Here is a 21,216-nt window from a genome sequence, read left to right as displayed (position 1 = left end):
CATCCATTCTTCCCATCCATTTATCCTTTCCCTCATTATCCATCCATCCTTCCCCTCCATCCATCCATCCATCCTTCCCCTCATCATCCATCCATCCTTTCGCCCACTCATCCATCCACCCATCCTTCCCCTCCATCCATCCTTCCCCTCCATCCATCCTTCCCCTCCATCCATCCTTCCCCTCCATCCATCCATCCTTCCTCTCATCATCCATCTATCCTTTCACCCACTCATCCATCCATCCATCCATCCTTCCCCTCCATCCATCCCCTCATCCATCCATCCTTCCCCTCATCCATGCATCCTTCCTTCCCCTCATCCATCCATCCTTCCCCTCATCCATCCTTCCTTTCATCCATCATCCATCCTTCCCCTCATCCATCCATCCTTCCCCTCCATTCCTCCATCCATCCTTCCCCTCGTCCATCTTTCCCCTCATCCATCATCCAGCTACCCTTCCACCCATACATCCAGCTATTTACATTTTCTCTCATCCATCCTTCCCCTCATTCATCAATCCATCCATCCTCTCTCATTATCCATTTATTCACTCTTTCATTCATCCATTTACCCTTTCACTAATTCATCCAGCCATCCACCCATCCCTTCACTTACTTACTTGCCCACCTTTCCATATTAATTTTGAGCTGAGCCCTTTTGAGAAGAGGCCCATCAAGAACTTCACGACTGGGACAGAAGCCACCCAGGGCAGAGACATGATCCACCACAGGGGGGACAAGAGCCATCATGGGAGGGGGAACAGGATCCACCAGGGAGGGCACAGGGGTGGGCATGCAGTATTCTAGTATCATCTTGGGCTCCTCGCCCCCTCCTGCACAAGACAATGAGAAGACAGGCTTTCTGTCTAAAATGCCACCCCCACTGTGATGTACAGTACTTACAGGAGATAATCTAAGAGAACTGATTGAACTGATTGTCCTCCATACTTTGTTAATCAGTGTGGGTGCGATTGTGCCTTTTCTTTATGTTATCACATTATAGAATGCATGTTCAAAGAATGGAGGTTTGCTTACAATTAAGTGACAGTAATTAAGCTCGGTGAAGAGAAGCACATGCTGCCTCCGTGTAATCTGGCTGAGCAGAGTCCAGGATGTTTGGGGCCCTGGGCAGAAATGGAATGTGTGAGCCCCTCTAAATAGCAGAGACATGAGTTATTCAGTCCTGTTTGCATCTGAATAGATGCCGCTGCTCCTGAACCTGCAGCCCCTCCCTCTCAGTCACCTTCGAGCACCTCTTAACAGCTCATCCAGGGCTGGAGGTGTGAGGGCTGCAATCCCGCTGTGCCCCTCCAATGCTGCTGGGTGTCTGACCTTTGCTACTGCATGGGAGTCAAGAAGGGAGGTGGGGGCAAGCTGTGCCGGCTTTAGGGTGGGGCGACCAGGGCCCGGCTAAAATGACGGACAAATGGCGTCCGTTAAAGAATCCTTCACGGACAACGGACAGACGGCCGAAATTACGGACTGTCCGTGAAATTTACGGACGGTTGGTCACCCTAGCCCAAGCTCTAAAACGTTATTTAGCATAATCATACATTTCAAACTTACATTGCAGACACATATAACGCTGGTGAAAGGCATTACTTGCTGCCACTGCGGTACAGCTTTTTAGGTCTCGCCTGTCAATGCGCATGCGCATTGAGCTTGCGAGACTATGGGGGCTTAAACAGACTTTAACCAACTTGCAAGGAATCAATGGCGATTCCTTGCAGTGCCCGTGAAATTCAAGCTCAATGCGCATGCGCATTGACATTAAAAGCGCGTGCACATGCCCCCAGCCGCCTGCCTTGCATGTCTTTTCCCTCAGCCGCACTCCTCCCACACCCCCGCTCCGCCCCCTCCCCTGCCTGCCGTGTCGCATTTCTTCAGGGCACCTCCCCTCATCAGTTCCCCAGCAGCATCTGTTCCCCAGCCTGCCGAGAGCAGCTCTTCCTGCTCCGCCCTCTCCCCACTCTCTCTCCCCTCACAACGCTCCTCCCGCTCCGCCCCCTCCCCACTCTCTCTCCCAGCACACCTCCCCCTCCAGCATACAGCATGGAATTCAGGCATCAGCTGGACATGCGGAAAATTCCCCAGATTCTTATAGCGCAACTTGTAGAGATTGCATAAACTGCTCGCTAAAGAAAGAAAGTTACACACTATTTTGTTCTGCAGCTCTTCCCGCTCCGCCCCTTGCTCTCCGCCCCCTGCCTCCCCAGCCGCCAGCACCTCCCCTCATCCGTTCCCCAGCAGCATCTGTTCCCCAGCCTGCCGACTCTTAGTCGATCAGCCTATAATCCACTTTACTGCTTGTCTTCCGTGAAACTGTCTGTTCTGCCTCGAGCGGAAGTAGGCTCAAGACGCAGCTTGCCTCTTGTGTCATACACCTATGCATCACCGCTTACAGTGCGGCTTCTTTGGTTGCAAGTCGCCTCCAGCACAGCCCCTGCCCGATAGCTTTCAGTCTCTCCTACCCATCTGTTGGCGGAAGCCTCTGCTCTCCACACCGATTCCTCTCACAGAACGGGGCATGTTTCCGAGGGCGCCCATAACAAGGATGCTCCGCCAGAAGCTCTTCCCCTCCCCACTCTCTCTCCCAGCACACCTCCCCCTCGCTCCGCCCCCTGCCTCCCCAGCCGCCAGCATTCCACACTGACACAGCCTGGCGAGAGCAGCTCTTCCTGCTCCGCCCTCTCCCCACTCTCTCTCCCCTCACGACGCTCTTCCCGCTCCGCCACCTCCCCCCCAGCACTCTAGCATACAGCACGGAATTCAGGCATCAGCTTGACATGCGGAAAATTTCCCAGATTCTTATAGCGCAACTTGTAGAGATTGCATAAACTGCTCGGTAAAGAAAGAAAGTTACACACTATTTTGTTCTGCAGCTCTTCCCGCTCCGCCCCTTGCTCTCCGCCCCCTGCCTCCCCAGCCGCCAGCACCTCCCCTCATCCATTCCCCAGCAGCATCTGTTCCCCAGCCTGCCGACTCTTAGTCGATCAGCCTATAATCCACTTTACAGCAACACATCGCCCATAACAAGGATGCTCCGCCAGCAGCTCTTCCCCTCCCCACTCTCTCTCCCAGCACACCTCCCCCTCGCTCCGCCCCTTGTTTAAAGCTTGAAAATACATCCCGCCTCTCCTCCCCCTTCCTTCCATCCCCCCGGCTTCTTCCCACCCTCCTCCCTTTGCCCGAGGACATCACGAGAGCCGCTAACCCTCCTCCAGGAGCCAGATGATGAGGGAGGAGACGCACAACTGCGGACCTCTCCTGCTGGCACACGAACAACGTCACCTTCTTCACTCTTCAGCACACCAGCCATATTTTTGGGGGACTAGCCAGAGTTGTTAAAGTTGAGCTATATGTACTGTGAAGCCAATGCAGACAGCGGCAAAGTGGCTTTGAACGAAACTCAAAACAAGTCACTCTCACTAGGGTCCGCAAGGCTTTAATGTAGAGAAAGAGTGCACGCTCTAAGAGCTGAAAAAATAGACAACGTTCGCGTTCACTCAAATTCTGTGATGCTTCTATCCACAGCTCGAAAAGTTATTTATAAAGAAAGAGACATCTCTCACTTTCCTCTCGTTCCTGCCAGCTGTCACCTCCACATTCCATATCCTCCGTACTTTTAATTTTGAATCATTATGTTGCCCTCCTTCTCCGTAACTCATTCTTTCTCCCGACTTTTCTTCCCTTTACTCCTTTGTTATCTACTCCCAACGTACTTCTCTCTTCTAATTTCATTTAATAGGTCGAGCCTGGTCAGCCCATGCACTGCTATGCAAGGTGTGCTGTATTGGAGTATGGACTTGAAGCCCTGCCCACTCTCTCCCCACCACCACATCCACCACATCCACCACCACCACCGCATCCACCACCACCGCATCCACCACCACATCCACCACCGCCACATCCACCACATCCACCACCACCACATCCACCACCGCCACATCCACCACCACCACATCCACCACCACCACATCCAACACCACCACCACATCCACCATCACCACCACATCCAACACCACTTCACCACCGCATCCACCACCACATCCACCATCACATCCACATCCACCATGATATCCACCGCCACATCCACCACCGCATCCACCACCACATCCACCACCACCACATCCACCACCGCCACATCCACCACATCCACCACCACCACATCCACCACCGCCACATCCACCACCACATCCACCACCACCACCACATCCACCACCACCACCACATCCACCGCATCCACATCCACCACCACATCCACCACCGCATCCACCACCGCATCCACCACCACCACCACATCCACCACCGCATCCACCACCACCACATCCACCAGCACATCCGCCACCTCATCCACCACCGCATCCACCACCACCACATCCACCGCATCCACATCCACCACCACATCCACCACCGCATCCACCACCGCATCCACCACCACATCCACCACCACATCCACCACCGCATCCACCACCGCACCCACCCCCACCACCACATCCACCACCGCATCCACCACCACCACATCCACCAGCACATCCGCCACCTCATCCACCACCGCATCCACCACCACCACATCCACCACACCCACCACCAGCACTTCCACCACCACATCCACCACCACTTTCACCACATCCACAACCACCACATCCACCACATCACCACCACATCCACCACCACATCCACCATCACCACCACCACCACATCCACCACCACCATATCCCCCAGATCCACCACCACCACATCTATATGTGTGTGGCTCTGTGTGTGTGTAGGTGCAAATGCAATGTTCTTGGATTTTTGTCACAATAAAATACACTGAACATAATCTTCACAAAAGTTATTTACAAACGTTTAAGCTATTGCCATTATAAATTAAATAAATTATTTAAGTATTAATTATTTACAAAAATTAAAAGCCATTGTTATTTGTAATATCAATACATCTAAGTCACGTAAATACAAAACATGTTGCATTACAAATGCTATAGGTGTCACATTTGCAAAAGTTATAACTATTGGCATTGTAAATGACAAAGCTATTTATTTAGCTATTTTCAAAAACAACACATAAATTAAAAAAAATCATTTACAAGACCAATAGCTCCAACTTTTCTAATGCGAGACCTATTGCATTTCCAATGCTTGTTTAGTTTGAATGAATCTGCGAGAGAGGAGGCCGGCTGCATGACACGCTGATTGCCTCTGTCGTCCGATAATGATTAAGGAGACAGCTGCGCAGTATGCTCGGCGGGCCTCGGGTGAAAACACTTTTCATTGGTCCGATTCGGGGCACAAACTTGATTCGACAAGGAGGGACGGGGCAAGGCTACGAATATTTTTTGAAGTAGTTTATTGGTAGTGCACTATGCTAGTGCGCTACCAATGAATGACTGCAAAATGGAAATGGAAATGGGGTGTGACGGTGTTGGTGACCTTCGCCAAAGCAGGGACCCACGCAGCTTCAGTTTCTGGCAGCAATGTGATATGTGTGGCCGCTGCATCCACTTTGGAATGTTTTATGCGCACGCATTAATGTGCGATATCGGCTGTTCATGGGGATGGGGGGGGGGGAGGGCGGACTGCTCACAGCCAATACAATTATTATTCATATTGCATGTGGACCCAACTAGCGTGTAGACCCGGCCCTGAGAAATAAGTGCCTGTGCTAAGCACTAGAAAGCACCGATACAAATTAAGCGCTGAAGGTAGGAAAATTCCAACTTTCTAAAAGTACAAACACAAGGCTCTGGTATATCAGAGAGAACAATTCATGTACAATATGTTAAATCAACAATGAAACAATAGATTTTCAATGGATAATGGATTTATTTCGACATAAATCATTTGCTTATTTTGTATACCAAATCTGTCTATACATTAACCTATACACTTGTAGGAAGCTGTTTTTTTACATAGTACACCAAAACGAGGTATACTATGTAGAAAGTGCAGACGGCCCTTATTGGTTTACAAGGCTCACAGGGCATAGCAGCAATGTTTGCAGGTAAGTAAAAATGTCACTTAAATGCATTTTTACAATGGTAATGCTTTGCTATAGAGAAAAAGGTATATACTGCATAAGGATATTTGCAAATTATTCTCAGGGGTCACCTTTAGGACTTACCGTGCTAGGGGGCCAAGGTCCAAGGTACCAACAGCAGTTCAAGTTTACCTGCCCTGGAGTGTCTGGGTGCACAGCTGCTGGACTCGTTGGTAGCCTTGCACTCTACACTGTAGGAAAAGAGGGCAGCCACCTTGAAACAAGCTGCAGAGGGTAACAAGTCTCGGAGATCTCAACAGAGAGGGCTCAGTTTGTGGGGGTCTTGGAAGCAGGGTTTGGTTGACTGGTGCCCGTGCATCAAAGGCACCCATGGTTCTTGGTTAGACCCGAAAAGGGGGACAAACCAGAACAGCTGGGCCACTTTTGGTGCTGGCCTCTGTGATACTGTCATCCCTCATTGGCTGTTCGGTCTCTGTGGCACTGAAGTCCGGACTGGACTCAAACAAGCTTTGGTTGCTGCAGGGGGTCCAGTTCCCCGGTATTGGTGTAACATGCCTCATAGAATAACTAATTTCCTGGCTCCTGGTGCCAAATGGGCCTCAGGGCTTTGAAGTCCATGGCCTTGGTATGCAGATTCACTACCCATCTCGCTGGAGGAGGTGTGAGCACCTTCCTCCAGAGCAGGCATTGTTTCTGACCTCAGAGAGCGTGGGCTCTCACCTGCAGGGGTCAAAAACATGACTGTGGTGGCAGGTTGGACAATATCAGTCAGCCAGCACACTAAGAGGCTGGTAGGTTTTCAGGAGGCACCCCTAAGGTGCCCTCTGGGTGCATGTTTTAATAAATCAACTACTGGCATCAGTACGGATTTATTAAGAAAAGGTGCTTTATAACAAACACCATGGGTTTCAGAGAAGCCATCATGTAGCTCAGGAACTTGTGATGACCAGTGCCCAGTACATATACTTAAGATGGCTTCCCTGTTCACTTGTACTAGCTAGCAATTGAACTAGACAGCACAGGGGCATATCTACCCTTGCATATATGTTCTCACATGTAATATAATGCACCATGCCTTAAGGCTGTAAGGTCTGCTGTAGTGGTGATATATATATTGCATGCAGTGTCAGTGGGCATGGTACCCATGGTGTGTGCCATGTCATGTTTTCACTTTTCTCTGCAAGACTTCACTCTGTCTGCAACGGCAGCTTTGCATGAGTTTGGTGGTGGGTCCCTTAGGGTGGCCCAATACATTTTGCAGGCCTTAGGGACCCTATTTAGTACACCATGCCATAGGTACCAGGGGTACCATTTACTAGGGACTTACAGGGGTGCTAAATGTCTTGCCATTTGGCTAAGAATTGCACAGTCAGCTTGTTTTAGGGAAAGAACACTGGCACTGGTGACCAGGTTTGCAGGAACTCAATGCACTTCAGTTAAAATTGCGTCAGATACCAGGCAGAAAGTGGGGGATGACCCTGTCAAAAAGGAGCACTTTCCTACACAACCCCCCAAACGTGAGAGAATGAGACTAACCTTTCCCAAGAGATTCTTCATCTTCTAAGTGGAAAAACCTGGAGTGGTCACCTGCATTGGCATCGTCAGCCCCATGTTTGTGCTGCACTGTAAGTTCTATTCCCTGTAGGAAGATGGATCAGCTCAACAGTTTGGGTTTACATCTTTAATTTGCATTAGCCATCTAAGAGGCCTGTGGTCAGTTTGCACAAGGAACTGAGTACCAAACAGGTATGGTCTCAACTTCTTCAGGGACCAAACCACAGCAAAGGCTTCCCTCTCAATGGTACTCTGAGGAGCAATCTTGTGCGAATGAAAGCAACAGGGTGGTGCTGGCCATCATCGTTGGTCTGGGATAGGACCGCTCCTCTCCCATGTTCAGAGGCATCTGTCTGCACTATGAACTGTTTGAGTAATAAAGAGCTTTTAGAATGGATGCTGAGCACATTGCTTCTTTCAGAGTGTCAAAAGCCTTTTGATATCTCACTGTCCAGTGTATCGTCTTTGGATTCTGTTGGAGGTTAACTCTGTCAGGGGTGTAACAATGGTATCATACCGCTTCTAAAACCTCCTGTAGCATTCAGTCAAGCCAAGGAATTCCCTGACTTGAGTATGGGTTGTTTGAGCTACACAGTTCATAATTTGTTGGATCTTGGGCAGTAAGGGTTGAACTTGGCCTCCACCTACAAGGTGGCCCAAGAATAGAACAGATTGCTGCCCTATCTGGCACTTTGTTGCCTTTATAGCGAGGCCTGCACTCGGCAGGCTCTTGCTAATGTGGCTCAGATGATCCTGCCAACTGGAGCAATACACAGCAATATAATCAAAAGAATGATGCACTAAAAGTCTGCAAACCAGCAAGGACTTTATTCACCAACCTTCGGAAGGTGGCAGGGCATTCTTTAATCCAAATGGCATTACTGTGATAGGGTAATTTCCATCTGGGTATGAGAATGCATATTTTTCTATTGCTCCTGCGGTCAGACCAATCTGCCAGTACCCTGATGTCAAATTTAAACTAGTGAGAAATGTAGCCGCCCAAACCTGTCAATTAGTTCATCAGCTCTAGGGATAAGGTGTGCCTCTATCTTGGTGATAACATTGAGACCTCTATAGTCCACACAGAACACCAGTCCCTGGATGAGACGCCACAAGTGCAGCCTTTTGGTCATACCAGAGCTTCCAGAGCTCTTGGCTTGCCTCCAGGTTTTAGGAGTATTTGCCGAAGTACTCTGTCATCCCTGAATACAGGCCAAACACATAGTCCCCAATATCTGGTTTAGGCTTGTTGGGAGGTCTATCCCAGCCTTCCCTCACTAGAAATAATGGTCCCCTTACAGGATGACCAAACAGAAGTTGAAAGGGACTAAAGCCCACTCCCTTCTGTGGCACTTCTCTGGACGCGAAAAGCAGGTATACCTCTGACTGACACCACCTCCCTAGCAAAGCCCTGTCAACTGAAGGGTCAGTGGCAGTCCTAAGGGGAATTGCTTTGGTGTACTTGGTGGCATGATCCACTACCACTACTATAAATCTGGGCCCTGATGCTGTTGGAGGGTCATGGGGACTGACTATGTCAATCCCTACCCTTTTAGAGGGAACCCCAACTACTGCGAGTGGTATTAAGTAGGCCTTTGGGTGGTCACCTGTCTTTTGACTGACTTGACAGGAAACACAGGAGTTAGAAACCTCCTTCACCTACTGGGACATATATGGCCAGTAGAAGTGGGCAACCCCAAGTCTTGGCCTGACCAAGATGCCCAGCTAGGGGGATGTCATGGGCCAATGAGAGCAAGAACTCTCTGTATTGCTGAGGCACCATCACTCTCCTAGTGGCACCAGGTTTGGGATCTCTGGCCTCAATATATTGCAGCCCTTCCTCCAAATAGGTCCTGTGGGAGCCACTGACAGCTTCCTTTCCCTGTGTCAAAGCTTGCTTTCTCAGGCTTTCAAGAGTGGAATATCTGTCCCTGGCACAGCTATTCCCTAAAGGGTCCCCCTGGGCCTAGGAGCTCTGCTGTGTAAGGCCCAAGTTCCTGGGGCTCAGTTCCCTCACAGTTCTTTTCCCTAGTTGGTTTCCCATACTTCTTACCTTTTCTCTTGGAGGATTGGACCATTATTTCAGGTTCCAATTCCTCTCTTTTACCCTGTGTTTTGCTCTGTGCTCTGGTTTATGCACACACACATTTAGGTTTTTCGAGCATGGTTGCAAGGGATCTTAACTCTAACTCAGCCCATGCTTAGGTCTCCAGATCATTCCCTAGCAGGCATTCAACTGTAATTGCAGAGGACATGACCACCTTGATTTGGCCAGTAGCCTGCCTTCACTCAAGGAACACCAAAGCTTTGGGAAGAACCTAAGTATGGTTCTCAGCATTGGTGACTGGATATGTTTGTCCAGCCAAATACTGTTCTGGGATATTAGTTTTTCAGACACCATTTATCACAACTTCAACCCACAACTGGACCCCAGTGATCTTGTAACTAGCCTGCCAATATAAGACAAAGGAAACACCCTTACCACATGGAACCCAATTGCCACAGAAGAAACTACCACAGTCATGAATACCATCCACTCCTGGACCCTGGTAGACCCATGCCACCATCATGCTTTGAATTAAGGCTCTATCCTGATCAATGAAGTACTCAATCTCATCCTCAACACCTCCACCTTCCAGAAGCTGGAAGCACTCAGCCGTTAATGCTTTTTGAAGAAGCCCTCAGCAGACCCAGCCTAGCTTGCGAACTACAGACAGATTTACCTATACCTAGACATGGTCCTAAAAACATTTTCGCCAATCACCACTCCTCGATGCCACCATGCAGTCAGGATTCAGTCCCAACCACAGCATCAAGAAAGTGCTTATCATAGCAACAGGCAACACCTCGATGCTCCTAAACAAAGGAAAAACTGTGCTTCTAATTCTACTTGACCCCTCAGCAGCCTTTGAAACAATCTCCCACCCCATTCTGATAAAATGACTACTTGAAACTGGCATCCAAGGACCCATCTTTCAATGGATATGCACACTCCTAACCCAGAACCCAGACAGTCAACAGGCCGCCTTACTCTTTGACAGCCCAAAACCTCATTTGGGGAGTTCCTCAGGGCTCATCGCTCTGCCCAACCCTCTTCATCATCTACATGACCCCACTTGCCAACGTAATCTAAGCACACAACATCGATATACCTACCTGCACCAACAACACACAACTGATACTGCCCCGTTCGGCAAAACCCCAAGCACAAGGAACAACTTCAACACCTGCATGGCCACCTGGATGAAATCTAACTGCCTCAAGCTGAACACTGACAAGATCAAAGTTGTGACTTTCAGAAAAGATGCCTCACAGCGGGACTCAGCCTCGTAGCCTACAGATCTAGGACACACCCCACCCCGTCCCCAGCTCACAAGCACGAAACCTCAGTATCATCATTGACAACAAGCTGGACATGACTGCCCAGATCAGCTCCGTCACTACATGCTGCTTCCACACTCTGGGGACGTTGAGAAAAATCTGGAAGTGGCTACCAAACAACACTAGAAAGACCATCACCCAAACCCTCATCACCAGCAGACTAGACTACGGGAACTTGCTCTAAGCAGGAATCACCAAACAACTCACAAAAAGATTACAGACCATCTAGAATACAGCATCCAGACTCGTCCTCAATATCCCCCGCCAATCCCATATCACAATTTACCTGATGGAACTCCACCGTATGCCCATACACAAGTGTGCACAACTCAAGGTCCTCATCCACACATGCAAAGCACTGTACAACACAGGCCCAGCCTACCTGAACAGCTGCATGCACTCCCACCAACCCTCCAGGCACTTCTCGTTAGCAAGACTTACTGGCACATGTCCCACGTATGCACAAAAACAGATTAGGAGGTCAAGCCTTCTCGTACATTACTACCACAGCATGGACCGACATACCACACCCCATCAGAACCTCGTCCTCTACTCTTGAATTCTGGAAGAAGCTGAAGAGTTGGCTCTTTAATTAAGTTGCCATATAGCTAGCCTCACTCAATTGTGAAGTACCAGGATACTGCGATAAAGATAAAAGATAAGATAACTCATCAGCATCGCTTTGTTTCTCTTTAATGGTAGTCTTTTTGTTTTATTTGCCTCTTTCCTCAAGTTATTTTTGGACTTCTGTTGTTTGAAAGTGCTTTACTGTTCATCAAAAATTGCTACTCTGTGGGAATATCTTTCGCAGGGTGCCAAGCACTGCTGATAAAAGGGAGTCCTGGGGAATCCCTTGCCAGTTGACTGCATAAATCCAGTATCAGCAAGGGAATTCCCAGGTTTCCCCTTTTTCTGGGGTTGCTTGTGCACCCAGAGGAAATCAATCATAGGGATTTCTATTATGTCTTGCTGTGTGGGGGTAGAGGATCCTTCACCTCATCCCTCCAACTCAGGTATCCTATGGATATTCCTTTTGCCATACTGCAAAAATAAGGCAGTCCATGTAAAAATCAACCGGTGATTACCACCACCAGATCCAGACATAGTGGATTTTAGTGGGCTTCGGTGATGCCCGTGCCTATCTGGTTCACTCTATCACTGCTTCTGCCACTGTCCTTTAACTAGCATCTGGGCGACAGGGTATCAGCAGAGGGAGACAGTCTTCACTACCACCTCCCTAGGCCATGTAAAATTCAGAGGAAGGAGTATCACTGTCTGGTTGTTCGTATCCATACCTCCCCAAGTACATTGTAGTTAGCGGCTGGGTTGTGGGTGGCAGTACCAGCGTTCCTCCGCCAAGGTCTAAATTGAAGCATTAGAATCTTTCCCCAAAAAATGAAATAAAATTGTTTTGAAAAGCAAAAGCATCCAGCTTCATTATCAAGCTGTATAGCCATCTCATGATAAATGCAGATCACACATGAGTACACCAGATCAATTGCAAACTTGGCTGCGTTGTGTGCAATCATGCACCACCTGCGGGGACAGTAAGAGATGGTGTTGTCAGGCTGATCTCAGGTATCTGATTGTGTGATATGGAAGAAATAATTAGAAATGCAGACAAAAGCTTAATGGGCAAGGATGTGTGCACCAGATAGGATGTTCAATCTTCTGTTTGATGGCTAGACAGTTTATAGACTTAAATGCTAACTGATATGATCAGGACCTTTCAAGCCAAAAGTGAGTTGGGCACCAAAGTTTTGTACTCATTGTTTTTGGTGAAAGACCCCAATAAATTCCCTTGCCTCATCACTGAATGAGAGGACCACTGTCAATAGCTGGATGGAACGGTTACACCTTTTGTTGAAGATGACACAAGTAAGGTTAATTTCTTCCTGTTGTTGCTGTGTTTCCTAACATTTAGGAATATCATGGGAAGCAATAGGTGTTTTCTTGTACGGACCCTAATTGGAGGAAAAAGCCAAGTGGCATAAAATGCCTCCAAAGCACATAATTATAGAGACACTGGGAGCTTACAGAAACTGGATGTGAGCACTATATTCCAATGGAGCAGAACACCAGTAGCAGATGTAGAGATCTATATGCTAAAAAGGATTCTATGAAGAAAAAAATCATGTACAAAAGTATCCAACTAGGAGAGAAATACCTGTTGTGAAACATTTACCAAAGCATTTGTGATGCATGATACTGATGATTCCAGCTCCATATACTATGGAACAACATGAAGTGAGTAAGATAAATAAGCAGGGTGTCATCTCAGCATTATGGATTTGTCGAATAGCTGATGCAACACAGATGTTGGAAGTCATGTTTGGTTTGGGCAGACCAAAATATGTAACTTCCTGTTTTAGAAGAAGTAGAAATAGGGGAGATTAAAAAGGGTGCCGGATGACTCTTAGTATAAGAATAGTGTCAGGACTTAAGGTATGTGAACAAAGTCCGCCCCCATATGGATCCTGGTGAGAACAAAATATATGTCTGATATCGAACAAGACCGCACTTGTACAACAATTTCCTGTTCCAGTAAGGTGCGTTGGGAGGAATATAGGGGCCTCACTCCAGAGAAATGGTGCTAGCGAGGAGGCAAGGAACCAAACAGCATGCAACCCAGATGCAATAGAGGCACCTTGGAGAGGACCCTCATGGAGACCCATGGTCTATCCTTTGACCCGCTGACCGCAGCACGAAAGCCACATCACTGACAGTGCAGAGGTGGAAAACCACATACTTGTTTCAAGAGTTGAATTGATTATAGAAGGGCAATTCAGTGTTAAAGATTACTCCAATGTGTCTGACTGAAATAGAAGGGGTGGGATGAGTTGCAAGAGTAAGAGAGAGAGAAGCCAGACCACAGCAATTCTTGGAGTTTTCAGGCCCAATGTAGAAGGCCTGTTGTTCGTCTCCCAGTTTTGCATGAAGAGCCATGCACGTCCCTTCTATCGTCCCCTTGGGTCTTGGGTCTTGGTGTGTATCTGGACAGCCTCGGCAGACACGTGTTAGCATAAGAGATGGCAGTTAAGGATTGTTGCAATGGGGAGTTCTTGAACTGAACATGTTTTATGTTTCTACTCCAGGATAAAATGGAGGATTCTATTCACCTTTTTGAGCACAGCTCTTTTCGCATGAAAAATGTATGAGGGCATGGTTAGAGCACAATAGTGATTGTTAGCCACTAAGGGCGAGTTTTGAATGTTGTGAGAAGAAAGGGGTCAGGCTGTGACTGGCATTATGCATGGGAGAGTCGGGCAGTTGGAAGTAACTCATACAGCTAATGTCGTTCGTGATTCCTTGAGCATAAGAGTGTGAAGGGTCATCAGTCCAGACGCTGAAGTCAACCAGAAAGAAAGAGGAATTTGTGGAGGAAATGACAAATTTTATCAGGACCAAGAAGAGGTGGAGCTCTGCAGGGGAGTGAGAGGGACGGAGGCTCTGCAGGGGAGTGAGAGGGACGAAGGCTCTGCAGGGGAGTGAGAGGGACGGAGGCTCTGCAGGGGAGTGAGAGGGACGAAGGCTCTGCAGGGGAGTGAGAGGGACGAAGGCTTTGCAGGGGAGTGAGAGGGACGGAGGCTCTGCAGGGGAGTGAGAGGGACGGAGGCTCTGCAGGGGAGTGAGAGAGACGGAGGCTTTGCAGGGGAGTGAGAGGGACGGAGGCTCTGCAGGGGATTGAGAGGGACGGAGGCTCTGCAGGGGAGTGAGAGGGACGAAGGCTTTGCAGGGGAGTGAGAGGGACGGAGGCTCTGCAGGGGAGTGAGAGGGACGGAGGCTCTGCAGGGGAGTGAGAGGGACGGAGGCTCTGCAGGGGAGTGAGAGGGACGGAGGCTCTGCAGGGGAGTGAGAGGGACGGAGGCTTTGCAGGGGAGTGAGAGGGACGGAGGCTCTGCAGGGGATTGAGAGGGACGGAGGCTCTGCAGGGGAGTGAGAGGGACGGAGGCTCTGCAGGGGAGTGAGAGGGACGGAGGCTCTGCAGGGGAGTGAGAGGGACGGAGGCTCTGCAGGGGAGTGAGAGGGACGAAGGCTCTGCAGGGGAGTGAGAGGGACGGAGGCTCTGCAGGGGAGTGAGAGGGACGGAGGCTCTGCAGGGGAGTGAGAGGGACGAAGGCTTTGCAGGGGAGTGAGAGGGACGGAGGCTCTGCAGGGGAGTGAGAGGGACGGAGGCTCTGCAGGGGAGTGAGAGGGACGAAGGCTTTGCAGGGGAGTGAGAGGGACGGAGGCTCTGCAGGGGAGTGAGAGGGATGAAGGCTCTGCAGGGGAGTGAGAGGGACAGAGGCTCTGCAGGGGAGTGAGAGGGACGGAGGCTCTGCAGGGGAGTGAGAGGGACGGAGGCTCTGCAGGGGAGTGATAGGGACGGAGGCTCTGCAGGGGAGTGAGAGGGACGGAGGCTCTGCAGGGGAGTGAGAGGGACGGAGGCTCTGCAGGGGAGTGAGAGGGACGGAGGCTCTTCAGGGGAGTGAGAGGGACGGAGGCTCTGCAGGGGAGTGAGAGGGACGGAGGCTCTGCAGGGGAGTGATAGGGACTGAGGCTCTGCAGGGCAGTGAGAGGGACGGAGGCTCTGCAGGGCAGTGAGAGGGACGGAGGCTCTGCAGGGGAGTGAGAGGGACGGAGGCTCTGCAGAGGAGTGAGAGGGACGGAGGCTCTGCAGGGGAGTGAGAGGGACGGAGGCTCTGCAGGGGAGTGAGAGGGACGAAGGCTCTGCAGGGGAGTGAGAGGGACGGAGGCTCTGCAGAGGAGTGAGAGGGACGGAAGCTCTGCAGAGGAGTGATAGGGACGGAGGCTCTGCAGGGGAGTGAGAGGGACGGAGGCTCTGCAGGGGAGTGAGAGGGACGGAGGCTCTGCAGGGGAGTGAGAGGGACGAAGGCTTTGCAGGGGAGTGAGAGGGACGGAGGCTCTGCAGGGGAGTGATAGGGACGGAGGCTCTGCAGGGGAGTGAGAGGGACGGAGGCTTTGCAGGGGAGTGAGAGGGACGGAGGCTCTGCAGGGCAGTGAGAGGGACGGAGGCTCTGCAGGGGAGTGAGAGGGACGGAGGCTCTGCAGGGGAGTGAGAGGGACGGAGGCTCTGCAGGGGAATGAGAGGGACGGAGGCTCTGCAGGGGAGTGAGAGGGACGGAGGCTCTGCAGGGGAGTGAGAGGGATGGAGGCTCTGCAGGGGAGTGAGAGGGACGGAGGCTCTGCAGGGGAGTGAGAGGGACGAAGGCTTTGCAGGGGAGTGAGAGGGCCGGAGGCTCTGCAGGGGAGTGATAGGGACGGAGGCTCTGCAGGGGAGTGAGAGGGACGGAGGCTTTGCAGGGGAATGAGAGGGACGGAGGCTCTGCAGGGCAGTGAGAGGGACGGAGGCTCTGCAGGGGAGTGAGAGGGACGGAGGCTCTGCAGGGGAGTGAGAGGGACGGAGGCTCTGCAGGGGAATGAGAGGGACGGAGGCTCTGCAGGGGAGTGAGAGGTACGGAGGCTCTGCAGGGGAGTGAGAGGGACGGAGGCTCTGCAGGGCAGTGAGAGGGACGGAGGCTCTGCAGGGGAGTGAGAGGGACGGAGGCTCTGCAGGGGAGTGAGAGGGACGGAGGCTCTGCAGCGGAGTGAGAGGGACGGAGGCTCTGCAGGGGAGTGAGAGGGACGGAGGCTCTGCAGGGGAGTGAGAGGGACGGAGGTTCTGCAGGGGAGTGAGAGGGACGGAGGCTCTGCAGGGGAGTGAGAGGGAGAGAGACTCTGCAGGGGAGTGAGAGGGACTGAGGCTCTGCAGAGGAGTGAGAGGGACGGAGGCTCTGCAGAGGAGTGAGAGGGACGGAGGCTCTGCAGGGGAGTGAGAGGGACGGAGGCTCTGCAGGGGAGTGAGAGGGACGGAGGCTCTGCAGGGGAGTGAGAGGGACAGAGGCTCTACAGAGGAGTGAGAGGGACGGAGGCTCTGCAGGGGAGTGAGAGGGACGGAGGCTCTGCAGGGGAGTGAGAGGGACGGAGGCTCTGCAGGGGAGTGAGAGGGACGGAGGCTCTGCAGGGGAGTGAGAGGGACGGAGGCTCTGCAGGGGAGTGAGAGGGACGGAGGCTCTACAGAGGAGTGAGAGGGACGGAGGCTCTGCAGGGGAGTGAGAGGGACGGAGGCTCTGCAGGGGAGTGAGAGGGACGGAGGCTCTGCAGGGGAGTGAGAGGGACGGAGGCTCTGCAGGGGAGTGAGAGGGACAGAGGCTCTGCAGGGGAGTGAGAGGGACGGAGGCTCTGCAGGGGAGTGAGAGGGACGGAGGCTCTGCAGGGGAGTGAGAGGGACGGAGGCTTTGCAGGGGCGTGAGAGGGATGGAGGCTCTGCAGGGCAGTGAGAGGGACGGAGGCTCTGCAGGGGAGTGAGAGGGACGGAGTCTCTGCAGGGGAGTGATAGGGACTGAGGCTCTGCAGGGCAGTGAGAGGGACGGAGGCTCTGCAGAGGAGTGAGAGGGACTGAGGCTCTGCAGAGGAGTGAGAGGGACGGAGGCTCTGCAGAGGACTGAGAGGGACGGAGGCTCTGCAGGGGAGTGAGAGGGACGGAGGCTCTGCAGGGGAGTGAGAGGGACGGAGGCTCTGCAGGGGAGTGATAGGGACGGAGGCTCTGCAGGGGAGTGATAGGGACTGAGGCTCTGCAGGGCAGTGAGAGGGACGGAGGCTCTGCAGGGCAGTGAGAGGGACGGAGGCTCTGCAGGGGAGTGAGAGGGACGGAGGCTCTGCAGGGGAGTGAGAGGGACGGAGGCTCTGCAGGGGAGTGAGAGGGACGGAGGCTCTGCAGAGGAGTGAGAGGGACGGAGGCTCTGCAGAGGAGTGAGAGGGACGGAGGCTCTGTAGGGGAGTGAGAGGGACGGAGTCTCTGCAGGGAAGTGATAGGGACTGAGGCTCTGCAGGGCAGTGAGAGGGACGGAGGCTCTGCAGGGGAGTGAGAGGGACGGAGGCTCTGCAGGGGAGTGAGAGGGACGGAGGCTCTGCAGGGCAGTGAGAGGGACGGAGGCTCTGCAGGGGAGTGAGAGGGACGGAGGCTCTACAGGGGAGTGAGAGGGACGGAGGCTCTGCAGGGGAGTGAGAAGGACGGAGGCTCTGCAGGGGAGTGAGAGGGACGGAGGCTCTGCAGGGGAGTGAGAGGGACGGAGGCTCTACAGAGGAGTGAGAGGGACGGAGGCTCTGCAGGGGAGTGAGAGGGACGGAGGCTCTGCAGGGGAGTGAGAGGGACGGAGGCTCTGCAGGGGAGTGAGAGGGACGGAGGCTCTGCAGGGGAGTGAGAGGGACGGAGGCTCTACAGAGGAGTGAGAGGGACGGAGGCTCTGCAGGGGAGTGAGAGGGACGGAGGCTCTGCAGGGGAGTGAGAGGGACGGAGGCTCTGCAGGGGAGTGAGAGGGACGGAGGCTCTGCAGGGGAGTGAGAGGGACGGAGGCTCTGCAGCGGAGTGAGAGGGACGGAGGCTCTGCAGGGGAGTGAGAGGGACGGAGGCTCTGCAGGGCAGTGAGAGGGACGGAGGCTCTGCAGGGGAGTGAGAGGGACGGAGGCTCTGCAGGGGAGTGAGAGGGACAGAGACTCTGCAGGGGAGTGAGAGGGACTGAGGCTCTGCAGAGGAGTGAGAGGGACGGAGGCTCTGCAGAGGAGTGAGAGGGACGGAGGCTCTGCAGGGGAGTGAGAGGGACGGAGGCTCTGCAGGGGAGTGATAGGGACGGAGGCTCTGCAGGGGAGTGATAGGGACTGAGGCTCTGCAGGGCAGTGAGAGGGACGGAGGCTCTGCAGGACAGTGAGAGGGACGGAGGCTCTGCAGGGGAGTGAGAGGGACGGAGGCTCTGCAGGGGAGTGAGAGGGACGGAGGCTCTGCAGGGGAGTGAGAGGGACGAAGGCTTTGCAGGGGAGTGAGAGGGACGGAGGCTCTGCAGGGGAGTGATAGGGACGGAGGCTCTGCAGGGGAGTGAGAGGGACGGAGGCTTTGCAGGGGAGTGAGAGGGACGGAGGCTCTGCAGGGCAGTGAGAGGGACGGAGGCTCTGCAGGGGAGTGAGAGGGACGGAGGCTCTGCAGGGGAGTGAGAGGGACGGAGGCTCTGCAGGGGAATGAGAGGGACGGAGGCTCTGCAGGGGAGTGAGAGGTACGGAGGCTCTGCAGGGGAGTGAGAGGGATGGAGGCTCTGCAGGGGAGTGAGAGGGACGGAGGCTCTGCAGGGGAGTGAGAGGGACGAAGGCTTTGCAGGGGAGTGAGAGGGCCGGAGGCTCTGCAGAGGAGTGATAGGGACGGAGGCTCTGCAGGGGAGTGAGAGGGACGGAGGCTTGGCAGGGGAATGAGAGGGACGGAGGCTCTGCAGGGCAGTGAGAGGGACGGAGGCTCTGCAGGGGAGTGAGAGGGACGGAGGCTCTGCAGGGGAGTGAGAGGGACGGAGACTCTGCAGGGGAATGAGAGGGACGGAGGCTCTGCAGGGGAGTGAGAGGTACGGAGGCTCTGCAGGGGAGTGAGAGGGACGGAGGCTCTGCAGGGCAGTGAGAGGGACGGAGGCTCTGCAGGGGAGTGAGAGGGACGGAGGCTCTGCAGGGGAGTGAGAGGGACGGAGGCTCTGCAGCGGAGTGAGAGGGACGGAGGCTCTGCAGGGGAGTGAGAGGGACGGAGGCTCTGCAGGGGAGTGAGAGGGACGGAGGCTCTGCAGGGGAGTGAGAGGGACGGAGGCTCTACAGAGGAGTGAGAGGGACGGAGGCTCTGCAGGGGAGTGAAAGGGACGGAGGCTCTGCAGGGGAGTGAGAGGGACGGAGGCTCTGCAGGGGAGTGAGAGGGACGGAGGCTCTGCAGGGCAGTGAGAGGGACGGAGGCTCTGCAGGGGAGTGAGAGGGACGGAGGCTCTGCAGGGGACGGAGGCTCTGCAGGGGAGTGAGAGGGACGGAGGCTCTGCAGGGGAGTGAGAGGGACGGAGGCTCTGCAGGGGAGTGAGAGGGACAGAGGCTCTGCAGGGGAGTGAGAGGGACTGAGGCTCTGCAGGGGAGTGAGAGGGACGGAGGCTCTGCAGGGCAGTGAGAGGGACGGAGGCTCTGCAGGGGAGTGAGAGGGACGGAGGCTCTGCAGGGGAGTGAGAGGGATGGAGGCTTTGCAGGGGAGTGAGAGGGATGGAGGCTCTGCAGGGCAGTGAGAGGGACGGAGGCTCTGCAGGGGAGTGAGAGGGACGGAGGCTCTGCAGGGGAGTGAGAGGGACGGAGGCTCTGCAGAGGAGTGAGAGGGACGGAGGCTCTGCAGGGGAGTGAGAGGGACAGAGGCTCCGCAGGGGAGTGAGAGTGACGGAGGCTCTGCAGGGGAGTGAGAGGGACGGAGGCTCTGCAGGGGAGTGATAGGGACAGAGGCTCTGCAGGGGAGTGAGAGGGACGGAGGCTCTGCAGAGGAGTGAGAGGGACAGAGGCTCTGCAGAGGAGTGAGAGGGACGGAGGCTCTGCAGGGGAGTGAGAGGGACGGAGGCTCTGCAGGGGAGTGAGAGGGACGGAGGCTCTGCAGGGGAGTGAGAGGGACGGAGGCTCTGCAGGGTAGTGAGGGGGACTGAGGCTCTGCAGGGGAGTGAGAGGGACGGAGGCTCTGCAGGGGAGTGAGAGGGACGGAGGCTCTGCAGGGGAGTGAGAGGGAAGGAGGCTCTGCAGAGGAGTGAGAGGGACGGAGGCTCTGCAGGGGAGTGAGAGGGACGGAGGCTCTGCAGGGGAGTGAGAGGGACGGAGGCTCTGCAGAGGAGTGAGAGGGACGGAGGCTCTGCAGAGGAGTGAGAGGGACGGAGGCTCTGCAGCGGAGTGAGAGGGACGGAGGCTCTGCAGGGCAGTGAGAGGGAGTGAGGCTCTGCAGGGGAGTGAGAGGGACTGAGGCTCTGCAGAGGAGTGAGAGGGACGGAGGCTCTGCAGAGGAGTGAGAGGGACGTAGGCTCTGCAGGGGAGTGAGAGGGACGGAGGCTCTGCAGGGGAGTGAGAGGGACGGAGGCTCTGCAGGGCAGTGAGAGGGACGGAGGCTCTGCAGGGGAATGAGAGGGACGGAGGCTCTGCAGGGGAGTGAGAGGGACGGAGGCTCTGCAGGGTAGTGAGGGGGACTGAGGCTCTGCAGGGGAGTGAGAGGGACGGAGGCTCTGCAGGGGAGTGAGAGGGACGGAGGTTCTGCAGGGGAGTGAGAGGGACGGAGTCTCTGCAGGGGAGTGATAGGGACTGAGGCTCTGCAGGGCAGTGAGAGGGACGGAGGCTCTGCAGGGGAGTGAGAGGGACGGAGGCTCTGCAGGGGAGTGAGAGGGACGGAGGCTCTGCAGGGCAGTGAGAGGGACGGAGGCTCTGCAGGGG

The sequence above is a fragment of the Lissotriton helveticus genome, chromosome 1_1 (genome assembly GCF_964261635.1).
Source record: "Lissotriton helveticus chromosome 1_1, aLisHel1.1, whole genome shotgun sequence".
Taxonomy (NCBI): domain Eukaryota; kingdom Metazoa; phylum Chordata; class Amphibia; order Caudata; family Salamandridae; genus Lissotriton; species Lissotriton helveticus.
The sequence above is the reverse complement of the archived record's forward strand: the minus strand, read 5'-3'. Positions refer to the sequence as shown.